General features: G+C 41.2%; 1 long non-coding RNA gene across 2 annotated transcripts; it reads left to right on the forward strand.

Annotated features, from left to right (window-relative positions):
* The first annotated feature begins 3,444 nt into the window (after window positions 1–3,444).
* LOC133794338 (uncharacterized) lies at window positions 3,445–4,937 on the forward strand. Of its 2 annotated transcripts, XR_009875189.1 has the most exons (4): window positions 3,445–3,503; window positions 3,644–3,720; window positions 3,816–4,209; window positions 4,799–4,937. It is a non-coding gene; the product is annotated as an uncharacterized LOC133794338 (long non-coding RNA). The 2 variants fall into 2 exon arrangements; XR_009875190.1 differs by lacking the exon at window positions 4,799–4,937 and having other exon boundaries at window positions 3,816–4,257.
* Window positions 4,938–5,911: the final 974 nt, after the last annotated feature.

A 5,911-nucleotide genomic window follows, 5' to 3' on the forward strand; every position in this document is an offset into this window, starting at 1 on the left:
AAGTGTGACGCCCGTGGCCATGAGTGACGATCTGGGAACAAAGAAAGAAAGGCCAAGCGGCCAGTACCTGAACCCAATAGAGTCGGTCGAGGTACAGGGAGTCTCCTAAGGACTGCTCGGAGTCCCGACGGATCAGGTCCGGGACCCCGAAAAGCCCCGGGACCCTGATCGGAAGGAAAGGCTACTATGGTCCATCCCTTGTCCAGAGATCATCCGAAACGGTGCCACCCAAACCGGGCAGCCTTCCTAACAAATTCTAAAGCACGGAGCCTAGGTGCATGCATCTAGAAAGCCTAGGTTCACAAAGTTGACAATAGAATCAGAAGATACTTACTGTGTGGTGTCGACGGCTGAAGCTGGCGGTTGTCCGATCGTAAGGACGGCAGGACCTCGTTCTTGAAGTGGCACAGCCGGTGCAGCAGTTCGTCGGCGGGGCAAGTCCGAGAAGCGCCGTCAGGTTGTAGAATGAAAGTTGAGGCCCTAGGAAACAGGCGGTGGCGCAGAACTAGTAAACGGCGAAGTATTTCGTCGGCGAGGTTGGACATGCAAAGCTCTGGCGAGCGTTCTGGTTTTTCTTTTTCTTAAGCTGGGTCAGAAGTGGAAAAATGCTGAATGTCTGTAGTCTGAGTCTTTATATCAGCCCCCAAATACTGGCCCCCGATCCAACGGTCAGAGGCCTCTTCATCCGACGGCCGAGGATCGCGCAGAGGACATTTATGAGCTCTTTTTTGGTCTGGATCCTCAGCACCTCCAATCTGACGATCCAGGAGTGGTGGATGTCAAAGGACGCCCCATCCTACGGTCCGCCCCTTTCCAAGGAAATCAATTATGACTCTCCCCGTGCGGATGGGATGCCTCGTGACGTGCGCTGACACCCTAGCCCAGGCCTAGCAGACTTTGGGAGGCCTAGGCGACTCTTCGAGGCCCTTGCAACAGTCACATGGCGACACGTGTCGCTATTTTTGAAGCAGGCCAAGGGTAAACGTCCCCGGGGTACATGAAATGGTCCGGGCTGGGCAACCTGCCCCAGCCACTGCCTTCTCGCAAGCCTCCTGGCCCTGGCAGAAATTGGGGAGGCAACTTGGCAAGAACCGCGGGGGTGGTGCAATCCTCCCCCCGGCTAACCGGGGTGAAGGCTTGGGGGGTAAATGTTATCCCCATTTCCTGTCGGGGTTTTGGGCCCTCGCCCCGGCCCACGGTCAGAGGGACCGGTTCGGTATTTGGGCCTAGTCCGCGAGCTACGGACCGGGCCTGTGTAGAAGGGTCCGGGACGGTCCCGGCACTGTCCGGGGTTCATGTCCAGCTTGAACGGTCCCGGCACTGTCCGGAGTACCCCGGACCATCGCAGCCATCGCGTCCCGGGTCCTGGGCCCAGAATGGTCCGGGCCCGAAGTAAACGCAGCGGGCCAAAGGTAAACGAACCTGGACCGCTTCATCCCCAGGCTATGGGTCAGGCGTCCAGGACACTGAAGCCGCCTCATTTTGCGTGGGTCTTGTCCCCCCACTTTTCACCTGCAGAAAGGGTCTCCTTGGGATTATCTGTTGGTGTGTCAGGACTGCGCAGCCAAGTACTCTAACCGGTCTTGTCCCCTGAATCAGCCTCGTGATTCGAGGTGGTCAGAGCCAAAGTGCCGTTTTGTCGGGGGAATGCTTGCGTCTCAGGGCAACTAATTGGGCCTGAGCTGATTCGGGTTTGGTGTTCTGTGTATCTTTCTAGCTCGGGCCTCCATTAGGAAGGCCCCTTGTGCACATTTCCCAAATGGGTCCGGGTCAGGCCCGGCCCAAACCTGATGTCCCGCTCGTCCTATAAATATAAGTTGTAATGCAACGTAGAAAGGGAGAGAAGGCAGAAACTCTGTTCAAATACAGTTAAACAACTCCATTGTAAAAGCTTATCCTAGCTCTAATACAGACTTATATACAGACTCGTGGACTAAGGCTAGTTAACGCCCCAACCACGTAAAAATCTTGTGTCGATCTTCCATTCTCATTAGTCAATACCCTTCTTTAAGATAGTTGCCGAAAATCTCGGTTAACAGTCACTGATAGAATTCTCCTACAACAATAGGTACCAGTCAACAATCGGGATGGCACCCTACAAGCTACTTTATGGAAGAAGGGTCGATCGTCGTTGCATTAGGACGAGGTAGGAGAAAGGCAACTACTTGGAGCTGAAGCTGTTAGAGGAGCTCAAGATGTAGTAGCACTGATTAGAAAGTGTATGCTCGCTGCTCAAAGTCGTTAGAAAAGTTATGCGGATGCCAAGCGGCGTGATGTGGAATTCAAAGTCGGAGATCAAGTCTTCTTAAGGATATCTTCTATGAAAGGTGTGAAGCGGTTTGGGAAGTAAGGAAAACTTAGTCCTCGATTTTTAGATCCTTTTGAGATATTGGACAAAGTGGGAGCAGTTGCGTATAGATTAGCCCTATCGCCAGCTCTAGCAGATAGTCACAATGTGTTCCACATCTTGATGCTGCGTAGATATGTGTCAGACCCATCTCACATCCTCAAGTATGATATGATAGCACTCCAGAAAGACTTGAGTTACGAGGAACGACCGGTTAGCATCCTGGATAGAGGGATGAAGCAGTTATGGTCCAAGATTATTCCAATAGTCAAAGTCCTATGGAGTAATAGTTTTGAACAGGAGGCAACGTGGGAGTTGGTGGATGACATGTTAGCCCGGTATCCGGAATTGTTTGATAAGTAAATTTCGGGGACGAAATTCTTTGTAGTAGGGGAGAATTGTAGAGTCCCAGAATTTACTTCGCTAGTTAGATAGTAGTAGTAGTAGTAGTAGTAGTAGTAGTAGTAGTAGTAGTAGTAGTAGTAGTAGTAGTAGTAGTAGTAGTAGTAGTAGTAGTAGTAGTAGTAGTAGTAGTAGTAGTAGTAGTAGCTAGTATTAGTTGTAGTATGTTTATAACTGTGGATTTTGGTTCAGATCGGAATTTAATTGGACACTCATAGTAACACTTGTAGATTTTCTATGTTTAACCTACAGTTTAAGAATATTAATTTTAACCTAAGGTTTGATTAATATGACTGATATTGATGGTGATATTTATTATATTATAAGGTTTAGATAGACCCAATAAGATAGTAACACTTATCATATGTATGATTATTAAGAAATTATTATTTTAATGATAAAATAAAAGAAATATAAGACTTAGTCTTCACCAAAATCTGATAGGAGCATGACATTTATCACAATTTTATTTATTTGTGGATTAGGTTTATATTTAGATAATTAAATAGATTTTTCGTAACTTTAGGGTACTGTAAATTCCGACCTGTTTTTGACCCAGATATATTAGGAATTTCGAAAAATAGTATTTCTTAAAAGTTGTAGATAATTTAATGAGCTTTCTAACGGTATAAAGAGAGTCCAAAATTCTAGAGTAGATGGGTCATTACATAACTTGTGTATGGACATTGATTTTTAGGTTCGACTAGGTATACAGCTATGGTCATATGTAAGAGAAGAAGCCTCTCATGGAAGGGTAAATTTTCATTCTTTCATTTATTTTATTTTACCTTAGTAATGATTTGTTGTATGGTGTTGTGACTATTCACACTTGGATGAAATAATCTTTATGCATAGGAGTTTGAAAGTTAATTGCTTAATTGTATATCTTTGCAGAAAGCTCCAATTGATCCTTTCACTCGTGAAAGTTGCAAGCCATCTGCATCTCAAGGTGTTCCACTTGGAGGCATGGGGTCTGTGGTGTATAAGCTTTTTGCTACAAAATTTTCAACTTTGCTCTTTTTTATTTGATCAAACTGATGTGATTGTTTGTTTATGTCTCATACAGAAGTGGCAGCATATCTAGAGGTTTTAGAGGTGAATTCAGGAAATTTCAAATTGTTCCTGGTTTATGTGAAGGTTCTTCGGTCATGGCCAATCAATTTTCTGCCAGGAAACTCTTACTCCATGCACGTATCATTTAATTTTACTGTTACCATTTTTGCCAAATTAATTATAATTACATTTACAGATCTCTCTAATTATTTTTCATTTTTAAACTTAATATATATATATACATAGCAAGAAAATGGAATTGAGGAATATAGTGTATATGGGCAATGGTTGTGATGGATGATGGTTGCCATATACATGGGTGGCCGAATCCCTGAGATATCAACTTTACTTTCATTACATATAGAATGGTCAATATTGAAGTGAGCTATCCCATTTGATGTTTCCAGGTACCTTATATGATGTAGTAATTAAAGTATAAACCTGATTTATGTGTCTCTTATGACAAAGTTCTTTTACATTCTTTTGAAATGAACTGGTTTTAGCCCCATTGATACATGCCAATCTTGCTTAAGGTGTTCAGAAGAAATGGATTATGTGTTTTTGTTTTTAATCTTTAGTGCTTTATCAAATGATATACTTCCTTAACGGTAAATTGGCCATAATAATATATCATTACATTTTGAGCACACCATGTCACTATGTTAGGTACCTTTTGGCATATTTTAGGCAAGTATCCAAGACTGGATCTTTTTTTCATATGACCAAAATTTTCCTAGTCATAATGTTTTAGTACTCAACTACTCTCTCTCTCTCTCTCTCTCTCTTAATTATAGGTTTGGAACATCATAGGACAGAGCATTTTCTTTTTTGCACATTTATATGGAAAAAGTACAGCAGGGTTCTAATTTTTCACCAACCAACATCAGACCATTGCTTTTCCAAATATGTTATTTTAATTATTTTAAGTGTAAATTTTATATCAGACCAAATATGTTTTCTAATATTCTATTTTTTTGTTCACTTTATAACTTGTAGATTGGCAATGATCTTCTCAATATGTGGGGCCTCTTATCTTAAATAAACTTCTACAGGTTGGTTGGTTCTACTTTCTTTAAATCAATAATTTGCAAGAGATGTGTCCTAAATGCTTCAGGTTTTTCATTTTATTTTTAGTTCTGAGATGCTTCTTGTTATTGTGACATCTGCTTGATCATGGTGGGGAGAATAGGGTGATCATAAGTTTTTAATTCTAATTTATAAGTCCAGAATTCCGTAAATAAATCATTGCTGGATTGTTGTTGTTGTGATTATTTATTTTTCTGAGGGAAAGAGGTTTTGTATGCTCTTGAGAAATTAAGAATTGGAGCATGGGTATTCAGTTCTGCTCTCACATTTTGAAGAAAGCCATCACTGATCTACTACTCTTTTTATTATAAAGTAAGTTTCAACATTTTGTGGGGAGGGTGCTGCCAAGTGTAGGCCCTTATTGATAGTGCTTTTTCTTACGTGAGTCCTTTCTTGATCATAGAGACTTAGTTCGTGTTTACTCTTCTACTCTGATGATTAATCTCATGTCATAATCTAGTTATTAATAATATGTTCCAAAGTTCTATTTTTGTGTATCTTAAGTTGCTTTATACGTACCAGAATTTTGAAAGTTGTACAGTTAGTTTTCCATATGTTTTATTACAAAAAATGCATACTAGACCAATTTGGTAAACTTTTAAAAAGGGAACAATTAGTCTATAATGCATGGACTATTCCTGTTACAAATCGATCAGAGGGACTAAAGTATTTGTAGATTTATCATTTGCTTACTGAATTTGGTTATTTCAATCTGGTGTCCACTGGGTCAAGTGTACAATTTTCATGATACATACTGTAATTGGCAAGTTCTTATCCACATCTTTCCATTAGCAATTTGTGTCACGTTACCAATTAGGTGCATTGTTCATTGAGGTTGGTTTCCATATCTTATGAATCTCTTGAAATAATAGAGCAAAGTCTATTCCTTCCTTTTGGTCAACTGCTGTAAGTGATCTGTGTTTTCCTTTCCTTTTAACTTCTGTAAAGAGTTTATGGCCTTCTATTTTCTGGTTAATGAATTGTTTAAAAATAATGTTTTGTGTGTGTGTTTTTTTTGTCTCT

Source organism: Humulus lupulus, chromosome 8 (genome assembly GCF_963169125.1).
Source record: "Humulus lupulus chromosome 8, drHumLupu1.1, whole genome shotgun sequence".
Taxonomy (NCBI): Eukaryota; Viridiplantae; Streptophyta; class Magnoliopsida; order Rosales; family Cannabaceae; genus Humulus; species Humulus lupulus.